This window comes from Mustela lutreola, chromosome 7 (genome assembly GCF_030435805.1).
Source record: "Mustela lutreola isolate mMusLut2 chromosome 7, mMusLut2.pri, whole genome shotgun sequence".
In the NCBI taxonomy this organism is placed as follows: domain Eukaryota; kingdom Metazoa; phylum Chordata; class Mammalia; order Carnivora; family Mustelidae; genus Mustela; species Mustela lutreola.
In genome coordinates this window covers 138570183-138587135 of record NC_081296.1, presented here as the reverse complement: position 1 = coordinate 138587135, position 16953 = coordinate 138570183, and positions in this window count along the sequence as shown.

Here is a 16953-nt window from a genome sequence, read left to right as displayed (position 1 = left end):
AGTGAAGGAAGCAAACAGTGTTGTGAGGTTGACTCCATGTCCTCCAACATTCCGTGCCATTGTAGAGTAGTGACTGGGTGTACAAATTTTGAATATAAAAACTATCCTAAAAAGCAATCAGGTGAAACGTGAATAATTAAACTTTAAAAAAAAAATACATGCATCCCCTGGGGGTAGGGGTCCTGTATCTCGGTGGAGAGTATCTTGTCTACCTTGGTGCATGAGGTTGCTCAAATATTTCTCTGGAGGCCAACACTCAGGCTCTTGGGGTGGCTCTTAGGCCCCGAGCAACCAGCTCACACTCCACCTGTACCCCCTTCCCGGCAGGGGGAGCAACACCTCATTCTTACTGCCAGTCTGGGCTCATCCCCCACCAATGCCTTCTCTGAGTCTTTTTTAGCCTGGTTGCCGCCAGCATCAGCTTAGCCATTGAGCTGGCCAGAAAGCCAGAAATCCTAGAATTTTCTCTCTCACATCTCCGTCTCGGCAGGACCCTATGTACACTGCAGGCTTCATGTGGTTCCACACTGCGAGGGCATCACAGGCAAGGGAATTGGACTGGTCCAAGCCATCCTGAGCACAGCTCTCCTGCTGGTTCACCTCCGAGGCAAGTCACCGCCCAAGTCTGGTCCAGTTGTCTAACCAAGGGGCTAGATCAGACCTGCTCACATGGGTCTGGCCTATGTGATAGACTCCCCTGTGCCGGGAGCTGACGGTACAGAGCCAACCCTTGCCCTCGCAAAGGCCTCCGCTTAAAGGCAGCAATGTGATGGAAGCTTCTATACAGGATGCACCACAAAGTGCAGTGAGTTTCCAGGGAGGCACATGCTGGCTTTGGCATCTTCTAGCTCATTCTGACCCCTCCCACTCCCAGGGTTAGCTTTGCTCAAATGTTGGCTCCCTGGGGGTCTCTGGGAAATGCCTCAGGGGCTTCTCAGATGACTGCCGTAGCTGCTTGTAAACCACTCAGCCTAGTGTGGTGTGTCCCGGGAAGATGGGGGACAGGTATCCAGACAAGGCTGTTATCAGGATCCGGTCGGAGGGCGGAGAGGCAAAGCCCAGGAGTGTGTGTGAGTGCAGGGGGAACCTGCACCGGCCTCCGTGCCATCTGCCCCTCTCCCTGGCCTGACTCCTAACTGAGGTTTTAGTGTGACTTCTTCCCGGCCTTGGCGAGTGACACCCCAGGACACCGTAGAGGGTCACTAGCAGGTTCCCAAATGTTCCTGTTATTGGTTTATCTCATGGAAGAGGAGGAGGAAGCTTTCAGGCAGGTGACAAGAGCAGCAGAAAGTAGGTTTTCATCGTAGAGAAAAATTTTCCATGGAAGATGACTTTGAAAATACCATGAAATCCTCTTAACTCAAGCGATTCCTCCCTGCCAGCCAGAGAAAGCTGGAGGGAGGCACAGGGGCCCTAGCTAGGAGGGCAGGCAGGAGGAGACTGGATGGGTAGCTGCTCACCTATCACCTGCCTGAGGACACCAGAGGCCTGCAGGGGACCCTCCCCACACCTACCTATTCCAGACCGCAGCCCCCACAGCGCCGGTAGGAGGCCAGAGTCTGGGAGGAGGGAGGCACAGGCTGTTGGAATATTCCGAGAGCACCTGAGGGGCTTTGCCTTCCCTCCTCACCCCAGACCAGCTCTGCTCAGAAGGGGTCCCAGTGTAGTGCTGTGGCTTGTGGGTGTTGCTGGCTAAGCTTAGCGTCTAGGCTCCCTGGCTTTGGGTTCGGTTATCTGTAGTCATCTCCCTGTTGTTGAACAGGACAATCACCTGGGTGTTTTCTTTTTTTCTTTTTTTTTTTTTTAAGTACCTCCACCCCCAATGTGAAACTCAAACTCACAACCTGAAGATCAAGAGTCTTAGGCCCCTACCGACTGAGCTCGCCAGGTGCCCCAGCACTGGGTGCTTTTAAAACTAGGTTGATCCAAACCCAGTTGCAAACCAATTAAATAAAAAATTCTGCATGATCTCATGAACTGCCCTAGGATTTAACCTTCTAAATCTCTAAAAAAAAATCTACCCGCTCCTCCTCACTTCCATCACCGCCGACTGGGCTACGGAAACGCCAAACAGATCTTCCCCAGGTTCATGCCACTGTCAGGGACCATGGTTGAAATGCACATCTAAATGAGTCACCTGCTTAAAATCCTTCAATGCCATCCCTTTTCTTCTTAGGAAAAGGACCAAAATAGTAACTTTTTATAGTGGAGAAACCTGACAGACACCAATGGAATCGAGAGATCGAGCTTAACAATACCGGTAACAAGGCATATAACTTCTGCTGAATTCTTGCCAGAAATGTAGAACCTCGAACCAATCCCAAGAAGACACCAGACAAGCTAAAATCGAGAGGCATCCTACGTACAGGACTCTCCAGAAGTCTGAAGGTCACGGAGGATAAGACTGAGGAACTGTTAGGGGTTGGAGGAGACGAAGGGGACACTGCAAAGGAACCCAGTGTGGACCAGGATTGGATCCGGGAACAGAAAAAGGATATTAGGGGGAAATGGGTGAGATCTGGATAAGCCCTGTAGGGAGTGGCATTGTAACCATCGTGATCAGTACACATGCTCATGTGAGTTGTTAGTCTTAGGGGAAGTTGGGTGAAATGAGACACCCAGATTAGAAAGGAAGAAGTAAAACTATATTTGCAGATGACACTTTATATATAGAAAATGCTGAAGAATCCACCAGAAAACCGACCGGGGCCGTGACAAACTCTGCCAAGTTGCAGGGCACAGAAACCGGTCGTGTTCCTATATACCAACGATGAACAATCTGAAAAGGCAATTAAGAGAAACAATTCCATCTACAATAGCATCTAAAAGAATAAAATACCATGGAATGAGTTTAACCAAGAAGTGAAAGACTAGCACACTGGAAACTATAAAATATTGCTGAAAGACATTTAAAAAAGACTTAAATGGAAAGATATCTTGCATTCATGGGTGGAAAACCTTAGTATTGTTAAGATGGGAATATTCCCCAAAGCCATCTACGAATTCAATGCAATCCCTGTTAAAACCCCATAGGCCTTCCCCTGCCTCCACAGAAATGGAACAGCTGATTCTCACACTCGTATGGAATTTCAAGGGACCCTGAATAGCCAAAACAATAATTGAGAAAGAAAAAGTTGGAAGACTCACATTTTTGGATTTCAAAACTTATCACACAGCAACAGTCATTAAAACAGTGTGGTACCGGGATACGGACAGACACAGAGAATGATGGAACAGAATTGAGATTCCAGAAATAAATCCAAAATACCCATAATTGGTCGACTTTCAACAGGGGTGCCCAGACCACTCAATGGGGGAAAGAATGGCCTCTGCAACGAATGGTGTCCTTATTCCATGTAAAACATCAACGTAAAAAGGATCAACAACATAAATATAAGAGCTAAAACCGTGCAACGATTAGAAGAAGAAGATATATGGGCAAATCTTGATGACTTCAGATTTGGAAGTGGCTTCTTTAACATCAAAAGCATAAGCAATGTGAAACACTGGGTTTTGTAAAAAGTAAAAACTTTTTTCCATCAGAGAACATTACTAAGAAAGTAAAAAGACAACCTACAGGGGCGCCTGGGTGGCTCAGTGGGTTAAGCACCAGCCTTCAGCTCAGGTCATGATCTCAGGTCCAGCGATCGAGTCCCGAGTCAGGCTCCCGGGTCAGCAGGGAGCCTCCTTCTCCCTCTCACTATGACCTTCCCCCCTGCTCGTGCTTTCTCTCAAATAAAATCCTTGAAAAATAAAAATAAAAAATTAAAGACAATCTACAGAATGGGAGAATCTATTTTCAAATCATATATCTGATAAGAGTTTAATATCCAGGGCGCCAGGGCGGCTCAGGTGGTTAAGGGTCTGACTCTTGATTTTGGCTGAGATCATGATCTTGGGGTGTGAGATAGAGCCCCCCACATCGGGCTCCCTGCTCGGTGAGGAGTCTGCTTGAGATTCTCTCGCTTCCCTCTCCCTTTGCCCTTCCCCAACCCTGAATGCTCTCTCTGTCTCAATAAATAAATAAATCTTAAAAAAAGGAATTTAGGGGCGCCTGGGTGGCTCAGTGGATTTAAGCCTCTGCCTTCCGCTCAGGTCATGGTCTCAGGGTCCTGGGATCGAGCCCTGCATCAGACTTTCTGCTCAGCAGGGAGCCTGCTTCCCTCTCTTTCTCTGCCTGTCTCTTTGCCTACTTGTGATCTCTCTCTCTGTCAAAAAAAAAAAAAAAAAAAAAATCTTTAAAAAAAGTTTAATATCCAGAATATATTAAAAAGCTCTTACAACTCAACAACAAAGAGACAACATAATTTTTTTAAATAAAAAAGATTTATTTATTCCAGAGAGAGAGCATGTGCACGCACGTGTGCATGAGTGTGGGTTGGGGAGAGGCAGAGGGAGGGGAGAGAAAATCTCAAGCAGACTCTGTGCCGAGGTTGAAGCCCCATGTGGGGCCCAACCCCACAACCCGCCTGAGCAGAAACCAAGAGTCAGATAATCATCAACTGTGTCACCCAGTGGCCCCCGAACAAAGTAATTTTTAAAAATGAGCATTTGAATAGACAGTTCTCCAATTAAGAGACAAAAATGGCCAATAAGCACGTGAAGACATCTTCACCCTCATTAGTCATTCAGGAAATGTGGGTCAGAGTCACAATGAGATGCCACTGCACATTCACTAGAATGCCTATTAAAAAAAAAAAAAAGGAGGGGCACCTGGGTGGCTCAGTGGATTAAGCCTCTGCCTTTGGCTCGGGTCATGATTTCAGGGTCCTGGGATCAAGTCCTGCATTGGGCTCTCTGCTCAATGGGGAGCCTGCTTTCCCCCATCTCTCTCTGCCTGCTTGTGATCTCTCTGTCTGTCAAATAAATAAATAAAATCTTTAAAAAAACACAACAACAATAAACCTCTGGTTAAAAAAAAAAAAAAAAAAAGGAAACAAACAGCAAATACCAAGTGTTTTTGAGGCTGTGAAGAAATCGGAATCGTCTTACACTGCTGGTGGGAATGCGAAGTGGTGTGGCCACTGTGGAAAACGGTTTGGTGCTTCCTCCAAAGGTTACTAGCACTGCCACGTCTCAGTGCAGGCTGCTGTAACAATTTACTATAGACTGAGTGACTTAGACAACAAACACTTACTCTCACACTTCTGGAGGCTGGGAAGTCTGAGATCAGGGTGCAAACATGCTCGGGGGCTGGCGAGAGCACTTTTTCTGGCTTGCAGTGGGCTGCCTTCCTGTTGCTTGCTCCTGTGGCAGAGAGCGCAGAGCCGTCTCGGGTTCTTACAGGAGCCCTAATCCCATCACCAGGGCTCCACTCCTCAGACCTACTATTTCCCAAAATGTCCCCCATCCAAACGTCATCATAGTAGGGGAAAGGGCTTCTGCATAGGACTTTTGAGGGACACCATTCAGTCCATAGCACTGACTGACCCAGATATCCAAAAAATATGAAAACATACCCAAACATGCTTGTATTCTAGTTTTCAGAGCAGTATTATTCACGATAGCCAAAAGGTAGAAAAGATCCACATGTGATCATCAACAGATGAATGGATAAACAAAATGTATATTTCATATAATGGAATATTATTTATCCATGAGAAAGAATGAAGTTCTGATATTTGCTACGACATGGATGAACTTTAAAAACATGGTCCAATATCCAACCACAGCCCCTAAAAACCCTTCTCTGGGTCCTCAACGGCTCCTAGGATTTCTTTCCTGATTCAGTGACATTTGAATTCATTCATTGATCAGGTCACCGGCTATAGATCAGATTAGATCCTGGCCCTCAGGCTGCATAAAACTTGCGTGGGCGAGAAGATGGAACAGATCAAATACACAAACAAACCATAAAGACATGCAACACTTACCTGGAGGTCTGTGCGAATTGGAAGGGGTCATTAAATGTGCCTGGGGGAGAGAGGCAGCCTCTGAATGGCGAGGAAGAGGAGGGAGAGTTCCTGATAGGGAGAGGGTATCCTGGCATCAGTGCCAAAGGGCTGCGGCAAGTGGCTCTGGGGGATGGGGAGGAGGTGGGCAGAGGTTGAGACCAGGGCAGATGGTGAGGCCAGGTTGTGCGTGGCAGGTGAGGACTCCGGGCCACGTCTTGGAGGTCACAGTGGATTGGTTACAGCAGGTTTCGTGATCTGGAGTGGCCTTCAGAGGCTCTGGGCATGGCTTGAAGCCGTGTGCAATAAAACTGTGTGTGCAAATGTGCCTTCTGCTGGGGAGGATCCTCAGATGTCATCACATTCTCCAAGGGGTCGGTCCCCAACGAGGTTACGAAGTTGACTCTTAGCCAAGCTCATATGATTGTTCTCCCCTAGCATCCCCGGTTCCAGCCAGGCTGGGCTCCTCTCCACTCCCCAGCACGAGGCTGGTGCCAGGCCCAGGCTTACTGCCTGAAACACCTGTCCTCTCCTGGCCTCCTGGCACAAACTTCCCACTCAGGGGGCCGTCCCCAGCAGCCTTTAGCCCCTAAGCCACCGCTGAGTCACTGCTGTTGGGCTCCCACGTTTGAGTCTGTCTGTCTCCTCTGCAGAGAGGGCCACACCTCCCTGCCTCCGTGTCTAAACCCGCTCCAGTCTCGTCCAGCTCCGTTCACTCCTGATACAGCCCTCAAATGTCACCTGTGCGTGATGAGTGGCTTCCCCGCAGCCAGATCTGAAGTCCCCTTTGGGCACTGCCTCTTCCACTTCCTCCTCCTCATCTTCTGGAAAGCTCTCCTCTTTCGAGCTCCCTGACATTGCATCTGCGTGTTTGGGGTCTCTTCCTGCTTCCTGCTTCTGCGATCACTGCTTTTTCTGTGTTTTTTTTTTTCCCCCCTAACTTTTCAGTGTTTTTCTTTAAAGATTATAGGTCTAAAAAAATAGGTAATTCATGCACCTGGGAAAAAGGTCAAACAGAACAAAAGAACAGGGGCGCCTGGGTGGCTCAGTTGGTTAAATGTCTGCCTTTGGCTCAGGTCAGGATCCCGGGGTCCTGGGATCGAGCCCCACATTGGGTTCCCTGCTCAGCAGAGAGCCTGCTTCTCCTTCTCACTCTCCTTCTGTGCTCTCTTTCTCTCTCGCTGTCTCTCAAATAAATAAATAAAAATCTTTTCTTTAAAAGATTTTATTTATTCATTTGACAGAGAGAGAGATCATAAGTAGGCAGAGAGGCAGGCAGAGAGAGAGGGGGAAGCAGGCTCCCCACTGAACAGTGAGCCCGATGTGGGGCTCAATCCCATGACCCTGAGATCATGGCCTGAGCTGAAGGTAGAGACTTTACCAACTGAGCCACCCAGATGCCCCATAAATAAAAATCTTAAAACAACAACAACAACAACAACAAAAGGGGTGCCTGGGTGGGAAATAAATAAATAAAATCTTTAAAAAAACAAACAAACAAATAAACAACAACAACAAAAGGACATATAATGAAAGTTACTTCTTCCTTCTATGGTTTTAAGTTCCCCAAAATCTTCTCCCAGGGGCAACTCTTATTACTACCTTTTGAAGTCCCAGCTACTTGCTATACATGACTACTAAGCACATCAAATGTGGCTATTTGAATTGTTATACACACACACACACGCACGCACGCACACACATATATGTATGTGTATATATATATATATATATATATATAAAATTTTATTTTATTTATTTTTTAAAAATATTTTATTTATTTATCTGACAGACACAGATCACAAGTAGGCAGAGAGGCAGGCAGAGAGAGAGGAGGAAGCAGGCTCCCTGCCGAGCAGAAAGCCCGACGCAGGGCTCAATCCCAGGACCTTGGGGTTATGACCCAAGCTGAAGGCAGAGGCTTTAACCCACTGAGCCACCCAGGCGCCCCTATAATTTTATTTTTTAAAAATATTTTAAAATTTATTTGTCAGAGAGAGAGAGCGAGAGAGAGAGAGCGAGCACATAAGCAGGGGGAACAGGCAGAGGGAGAAGCAGGCTCCCCACTGAGCAGAGCTCAATCCTAGGACCCAGGAGTCATGACCTGAGCTGAAAGCAGGCTTTTTTAAAAAAAATTTTATTTATTTATTTGAGAGAGAGAGAGAACATGACGGAGAAAGGTCAGCGGGAGAAGCTGACTCCCTGCCAAGCAGGGAGTCTAATGTGGGACTCAATTCCGGGACTCCAGGATTGCGACCTGAACTGAAGGCAGTCGCTTAGCCAACTGAGCCATCCAGGAACCCTGAAAGCAGACTCTTAATGACTGAGCCACCCAGATGTCCCTGAAATATCAATATAAATATAAATATGTATATATATATATATATATATATATATATATATATATATATATATTAAAGGTTTTAGATTTAAAGATTTTAGAGAGAGAGAGAGCAAGCAAGCTGGGGAGGGGCAGACAGAGAGGGATAGAGAATCTTACATGGACTCTTTGCTGAGTATGGAGTTGGAAGCAGGGCTTCTCCTCATGATCCTGAGATCATGACCTGAGATCAGGATCTGAACCTGAACCAAAGCCAAGGGTCGGATGCTTAACTGACTGTGCCACCCAGGTGCCCCTGAAGTCTGTTTTAAGTGTAAGATACATGCCAGATTTCGAAGACTTAGTACAAAAAAAAAAAAAAAGAATATAAAATATCTTTTTAATTATCTTAAAATACACAATTATAATGCAATCAACCTGGAAAAAGTAATTTCAAACATTGATTAAATGTTAAAATGATGCTATTTTAGATATATTGGGTTGAATAAAATATATTTAAATTAATTTCACTTGTTTCTTTTAATCTTTTAATGGGTATGTTGAGAAAAGTTAAGTTACATAGTTTGCTTCCATTTGTGGCTAACATAATTTATCCGCCTCCACTGTTCTAGAGCTAGACTCTGCACTTACAAGCATGGATGTATTTCTTTAAAAACACAGTACATATGGGACCCCCTGGGTGGCTCAGTCGGTTTGGCTCAGGTCGTGATCCCAGGGTCCTGGGATCGAGCCCCATGTCAGGTTCCCTGTTCCTCAGGGAATCTGCTTCTCTTTCTCTCCCTCCCTCCCTGTCCCACAGGCTGTTGTGCTCTCTCTCTCAAATAAATAAATAAAATCCTTTTTTTTTAAATTTAAAAAAAAGGATTTTATTTATTTATTTGACAGAGAAAGAGACCACAAGCAGGCAGGCAGAGAGAGAGAGGGAAGCAGGCTCCCAGAAGAGCAGAGATCCCGATGTGGGGCTCAATCCCAGGACCCTGAGATCATGACCCGAGTTGAAGGCCAGAGGCTTAACCCACTGAACCGCCCAGGTACCCCATCAAAATCTTTAAAAAAAGATTTAAAACCCCACAAAACCATAATACACAAATAGCAAGATAAGTAGACTTCTGTAAATTTCTTTTTGTACTCAAGAATCTTTCTCAGAGATTATTTATTGGTTTATCTTAGCCTACCTCATTTTTGTAATGTCTGCATAGCATTCCCTTAGATGACCATGCTAGCATTTCTGTAACCAGGTCTCTCTTGATGGGCACCTAGACTATTCCTGATCTCTGAATGCTACCGCAGCACCATGAGTTCACGAGTATACTGGAACCTACCTCTTTAGGCACGTGGGCGAGGATATCTGGGGGGTGAATTCCTGAAAGTCGATTTTCTACCAGTGGGTGTTCTTGGAGTCCTGGGGATGGCATATCTCTGGGGGTCCTGCAGGACGGACCAGTCCATGGTGGATTATTTGTTGAACAGGAATCTCAGATATGAAGTTCGGGACTGGAAGGAACCTCATAGTTCACTATGTATTTGTTTACCTTACAAACATTTCCTGAACTCCCTTGGGGTTGGAGGGTTGGTTCACAGATAAGCAGATGGCGTCTCTGTCTTAAAGAGGGCCTGGTAGAATGAGGACACATGCACAGACAGAAACAGATGATTAAAGTCAGGGGCTTTCAGAGGGCACATGTGAGACGCAGAGGGAGCATTTTATAGAGGATAAAACCAAAGCCCACACACCAAAGTGACTTTACTGGGGTCACTGGAGTGGACCTCTTCTCCTCTTTAGAGCAGAAGCTTTTTGAGAATCAGGAGCTTAGGTGTTTTCCGTCTGCTGCGAACTTGACTTCTCCTTCCTCTGAATCAATATGTATTAGTCATTATGAATGCAATGGGCACCGAGACTGGTAGTTTCATACCTGATCTCATGTAAATGTCTCAACAGCCCTTGAGGTGGGTGGTTGTCCCTGACATCAGCGCCCCTTCCACTCTCCACTCAGAATCTGCTCCACTCCTTTAGCTCCTTGCTGGCATTCCTTGCTGGTGAGGTGTGACCAAGAGGTCATCCGAGGGCTCCAGGCAGAGAGCACACTGGGGATCGAGGATTCATCCTCTAGATTCAGGATCCAGGCTCTGGTGTCAACTCCAGGACCACTCTTGCCTGCACGACCTCGAGCAGTAAGTATCTCCGTTTCCTTACCTGCATAAGTTGTAACGATAGTCTCTACCTCGGCAAGCTTGAGGGTGAGGAGTGAAAAGATGAAGCATGTACCATGCCTCCACTGGGTCCTGGGCTGCTCTAAGTGTCCCCAGAGGAGTCTGTGTCTGTGGGGCCGGTTACAGAATTGTGGAGTCAGGCCCTGGAAACCTCAAGCATTGCTTTTGTTATATTGTCCCTGTTTCATTGTATTTATTTATTTATTAAGATTTTCCTTATTTATTTAAAAGAGAGAGAGAGAGAGAGACAGTGTGGTAGAGTTGGGGGGAGGAGCAGAGGAAGAGGGAGAAGCAGAGCCCGACACGGGGCTCGACCTCATGACCATGAGATCAGGACCTGAGCCAAAACCAACAGTAGGAGCCTTAACCAACTAAGTCACACAGGTGCCCCGTCCCTGTTTTATAAGCTTTTGTCTATGAAATGTTATTTTAGTTAGCTGGTATGGTCTTTGGAAGAGCTTTTCAAAGTAGCTCATGGGTCCAACAGATAAACGAGTTCTGGTGTGTCCATACAACAGAATATTGTTCAGCCATAAAACAAGTTAAGTACTGATGCGTACTACTATGTGGATGAACCTTAGAAACATTATGTTAAGTGAGAGAAGCCGGACACAGAAGGTCACACACAGTACGATTTCATATGTGAAATATTCCCAATACAGAAATCCATAGAGACAGAGCTCACATTGGAGGGGGCTGAGGTGGGGAGCAGCAGCCGAATGGGCATGGGATTTCATTTTGGGGTGATAACAGTGTTTTGGAACTGGACAGAGGAGGTGGTTGGGCAACACTGTCCATGCACTAAATGCCTGAATTGTTCGCTTTAAAATGGTTAATTTCACGTTAGGAGAATTTCACTTCAATTAAAAAAAATAGCTTGTGGGCCCTCCTTCCCCCGGGACTTAGGGACTCCAATTAAGACTGTATTAGAAACCACTAATCCTTTCGCATTTTAAAGGGGCAGCCTAGGGAGATGGAGGGGAAAGCCTCTCCTGGGGACACAGAGCTGGTCCCAGCTAGAATAGAGCGAGAACGCAGATCCCATTCGCAGAACAGATCTTGACTGAGATCGAGTCCCTGTTCTAAGTACTGAGGATTCAGCCACTATGAGCAAGACTCAGGAGTCCTTATGGAGTTTGCATGGCAATGGAGGAAGGCTGACAAACACAGGTAATAAAATGTCAGGCAGGGATAAGCAGGGTAGGTAAATGGTTAGGTGTGAGGTGGCTAGGGAAGGTCTCTAAGAGGAGGCGACATTTGTGCGAGCCAAGCAGAGCAGATATCAGGTGGAAGGACCAGGACCAGCAGGTGCAAAGGCCCCACCAGTCAAGAGCACGCTTGGTGTGGTAAAAGGACCAGTGGGCAGGCTGTCTCCAGTTGCTTCCTTTCTGCCCTGGAGACCGTAGTAGACTGTTCCCTGCTTAATAGATGCTGAGTCAGTATTTAACTGATGTTCACTGATGGAGGGTGATTGGGAGGCTGAGCAGAGTCTGGGGAGGGAGTGGGAGCGACACAGGCTTCCTGGCTGATGGGGACGGCAGCACAACTCCCAGCTCACCAGCTTGGCTCCTGGCCCCCGACCCTTGAGTGGGGAGGTCCTGGCAGGCAGCTCCCTGAGGCTTCCTGGGCAGACCGCTAAGGTAGAGGGGGTGCTTTAAGTGGCACGGAGCCCAGCAGCTCCCCCAGGATGCTTGTCTTTAATTGATGCCTCTGAGGGGGGCATCGTCCCTAGGCCACCCCGGGGAGGCCACCCGCTCATCATTTCTCCCTTGCAGTCTTCGGGCGCAGGGAAAGAGGGGGTCTGGAGCTGTGAGGGGGTGCTGGGTAGAGGGCTGGTGAGTTCTGAGATGTTTCTCTGCTCAGATAATGAGAGGCAGCCCCTGCCCACATTTGGGTAAAGGAGAGAATGAAGAATTGTCACAGCCTCTTGGAGTGGAGTGGAGGCTGCTCTCTGCTCCTGTGTATTTATTTTACTTTCCTACCCACCCTTGCTGGGTTGTTGGGATTTGAGGCACAGAGGGTGAACGACTGAAGCCTTGACAGTTAGTTTTAAGGTCCCCCAACTTCCCAGCTGGTGGGGTGATTTGCCTTCTCTCTCTGAGCCTCACTTTTCCTGTCTATAAAATATAAATTAATACAAGAAAGCGTAGGCCCAGTAGCTGGGCCTGTGAGGGCATTCAACAATCCGAGTCTGAAACCTGAGGTCGCCTTTCATTTCTTGTCTGTGGTTGAGCAGAGCCCCATTTCGTCCCACCTAAGCAGGCAGCCCTCCTTGGGGACCTCTGCTCCAGCACCATCTCTCCCAACTTCCTTTGGTGACACGCAGTTCCCCTGCATGGGCAGGGTGGCCGCTGACCGGCCCCCTGGGCATGGGGCCACATTTTGGGGAACAGAGTGGAAGCCTCATGCTTTCCTGTGTCTCTGGTGCTACCACCAGCCCTGTCCATGACCACTTGCTCTACCTCTCAGGCCCTGGCCATTTTGTTTCCCAAGATTCCTGCTCCCTTTCTGGGCATCTGTTCTGGATCGCACCTAAGTGGGCTATCGGGTCCTCTGGCTCTGTCCTCCCTGCCTCTCACTGGCCACGCAGAAGGGGCCAGAAGCTTGTTCTTGGTCTTCATCCACCAAGTGGCTTGACAGGTCCTGGGCAGGTTTACTGCGTTTCTTGAACTACAGGGAGTAAATAGTCCCTAAAATGCATGGTGGGTAAACACGTGGTTCTCTCTCCATGATCCTAACCCCTGACCAGTGTCATTTAGGGAAGGGAAGAGGAAAGAAACAATGGGAGAAGACAAGGGGGGGAATGGGTGAGAGAGATGTATATCTGACTCTTGTGGCATCAGACTTGGGCAGGATGGGGTAATGGCCAAGGCACATGGACAGTCGAGCCAGACCGCCTGAGATCTAGCTTCCCAGCTGCTAGCTTGTGACCAAGGGCAGTTTCTTTATCTTCTTGGACATCCATTTCTTTTATTTCTTTTTTCTTTTTTTAAAAATATATATATTTAAATATTTTATTTATTTGTCAGAGAGAGAGAGAGAGCGAGAGCGAGAGAGAGTATACAAGCAGGGGGTAGGCAGAGGGAGAAGCAGCTCCCCGCTGACCAAAAAGCCAATGTGGGACTCGATCCCAGGACCCTGGGATTGTGACCTGAGCCAAAGGCAGACGCTTCACTGACTGAGCCAGCCAGGTGCCCCTAGTACTATGTTTCAATTTATGTAGTTTAATTTGTTTTTGTTCGTGTAAACTGTCCTCTATCTGGGCATCAAAACAAACTCTCAAAAGAGATTGAACAGATTTCTAACAGTATTAGAGTATTCCTTTACAATAATAGTTATTACTGGCTCTAGGCTTTTAAAAATTAGGGTACAAAACACATAATATAAAATCTATCATTTTGTCCACTTTGAAGCAGGCAGTTCATTCGTGTTAAGTCTATTTACAACATTGTGCCACTGGTCTCTGGAACTTTTTCATCTTGCAAAACTGAAACTCCATGCGCGTTAGACAACTCGCCATTTCCTCTCCCGGCAGCCCTTGGCAAACCAATGTCACTTACTGTTTCTGGGAGTCGGACCACTCTGGGAGACTCTATAAGTAGCATCTTGGAGTACTTGTCTTTCTGTAACTGGCTTATTTCACTGAGCGTGATGTCCTCAAGCCCCTTTCACGTTGTAGCAAATGTCACAACATCTGGGAAGTTTTGCGGGACCCTGCGTGAGAGCTGATGGGGGATCTTGGACTGGGGTTTGGCCACAGAGATGGGGAGAAGTAGACAGATCAGGGAGATTTGGGGGAGGTCCAGTGGCAGGATCTGGTGAAGGTGAGGTCTCCAGCCTTGACCTTCAAAGGTGACACTTCAAAGGTGACACAGTGGCCCTGTGACATGTGTGCTCCTTCGGAGGATGGGTGGAAGTGACCCAGGGCCTGATTTGGGAGCACAGGAAATTGAGAAAGAACCTCTTCTCTCTTCTCTGCCCAGAGCTTTGAGGAAACCAGAAGGGGTGAAAGCAAGCAGCTGCTCTGGCTTCTTTACCCCTTGCTTATATCTTCCTGCAGAGCGCAGACCTCGCCACGGTCTTTGGGGCATCCCCGATGACAGGCAGGAGGAGTGTGACAGTCCTATGCTCTGTTCCTATTCACCCCCAGAGGTCTACTCTGCTGCCTCTGTTCTGTGTTATCCTCCACCCGCCCACCTAGAGACACCCCCCTTACCCCGCCCCGGCTCCTGTCTCCTCCAAAAAATGGTTGGTTCTCCCCTCTGAGAAAGAAACTGCAGCGCAGAGAATCCTGACCCAGACCCTCTTTGGTTGGGTGGCATCTACTGAAAGCAGGAGGCCCCGTGCCTCACCCAGGGATGCTGGGATCCGACGTGAACCCCACCGTCCGAGGAGCAAACAGCTCCACGGATGTGGCCGTCTGAATGGGTGCCGTGGTGGTTCATGAGAGGCGGAGAGTTCTGTTTGGTTTGGGTGTGGGTGTGTGCGTGGGAGGAGGGGTAGTTGCCAGAAAGGGGTAGTTGCCATCTTCCTACAGGGAAGATGGGATTTTCTAGAACCGAGTCTTGGCAGATTTTCATCAACTTGAAGGAAAAGGTCAGGGGGCAGAGGCAGATCAGGGAACCCAGGAGGTAGACCCGGGTCCTCAGCCTGCTACCAGCCAAGATAGGCTCAGGGGTCTGCAAGGTCCAGGAACACCAGGATGATTGTGGGACAATATTTCCCACAGAGAACTGACTGGAAAGCCAAGGCTGCTGTAGGAGGCCAGTGTGCATTCGCACAGCAGACCCAGAGACCCTGTGGGGCGCTCACCACCAGGAGCCCAATTTTCCCCGAGGGGAGAACGCCCCAGGGGGCCCGGAAGTAAGGCTGTGAGCTGGGCAGCCTGGCTCCAGATCCGGCGACTGTCATCCCCTCTGTGTCCCAGGTGTCTGGGACAGGGCTGGAGGGAAGAAGAAGGGAACATGGCCAGGAGTCAGCCTCAGGAGTTGGGACGGGGAAGAAGTGGGGGCACGGGGGGCTGACGAGGGAGGGTGTGGGGCAGTAGGCGATGGGCAGGTGAGGGTGGGCCCCGCGGTCTCCCAGAGGCCCAGGTCGCCCTCTTGGAGCTGTGGCACTGGGAGGAAAGGGGGCCTGGCCAGCCTCAGTCTCTCCCCCCGGAAGGGACAGGAGTGTCACGGCCTCGTGCCCTGAAGATGCTCTGTCAGCACAGCCCGGCCCTGCTGCTTCCCTCCGGGCTCTGCCCACCGCTGTACACATGTCCGCTGTCCTCTCCGTCCCCTTCCTGGCCGCTGCTCAGGCAAACTGCGCTCTGGCAATTTCTTTCTTTGTTATTTCCTCATGGAGCTAGAAGTGGCTTTGAAGCCTGCCTGGTTCTTTAGAGGGAGAGAGGTAAAAGCAGTTCAAGGGATGTAGGTTGGAAATGCAGATGGGCGGCAGGAGTGCCTCCCAGCCACCCCCCAGCACCTGCTCAGAACATCTGAGCGTCTTTGTGGGGCACCCCTGCCCCGAGAGTATGGCCTCCCCTGCTTGCAGAGAGGATGTGAGAGCACCCGGGGGAGGGGTGTCTGCTGTGAGCTTGGGTCAGGCAGGGCGAGGAGAGACTGTCATCCTCCGGCCCCACCCCTGTCATTCCACCAAAATAGAAGGACCCAAGTGTCAGCCCCAGGGAGGGAAGCCTTTGAAGCAGGAAACAGCCCGGGAGGGAAGGCTGAAGGAAGCAGTGTGTTCATATTCACAGGGCAGCATCGGTCATCCGCAGGTTTTCTGTGTTTTCGCGGCAGGCGGACAATCACAAGGCCTGCACTTGGCTTAACAAATTGTTGGGTGACCTTGGGCCACTCACCTCCCTCTCTGGGCCTCGGTTTTCTCGTTTGTAGCATGGAGGACTGTGACTGGGTGCTTTCCTACTGTGACTTTCAGGATTTGCATCTGTGACAATTTGGGTCACAGATCCGTGTCTCAGCACGCTTTCACCCCTCACCCCCTCTCGTCTGGGTGGCCTGGGAGGTGCGCAGAGATGCTGCAGAGCAGCAGGGACAGGAGCGTAATGCTGGGGGGGTGGGGGGTTTGCCTAAAGCCCCCTTTCTGGGAGGCGGTCAGGGCAGCCCAGGTGTGGACCAGTGCATTTGGGGTAGGGGGGCTGCTAACCCTTTACTCCTGGGGCGCCAGCTGGGGAGTACTGTTGGAAGGGCTCAGGGGTCGGGAAAGGGAAACATTTCAGGGGCTTGGGGCAGGGCCTATTTATTGACTAGTTCGGAAATGTTTCAAGGTTTTGACAAGCCGTGGGAGCGTATGGGAGACCTGTGGACTGCCAGCCCTGCGGTATGGATGGACTGACTGACAGGAAAGGCTGCCTGTCCCCAGTGGCAACTTTCTTGCCATTTCCACCATCAGAAAAATTCCTTTTCCTGGGAACTGGTGGCAGGTCACTGTTTCCACTTGGCCCAACCTCCCAAGGCCTGTGGCCACAAGGGAGGCTTCCCCGGCAACCCCGTGCTTCGTGGCCTG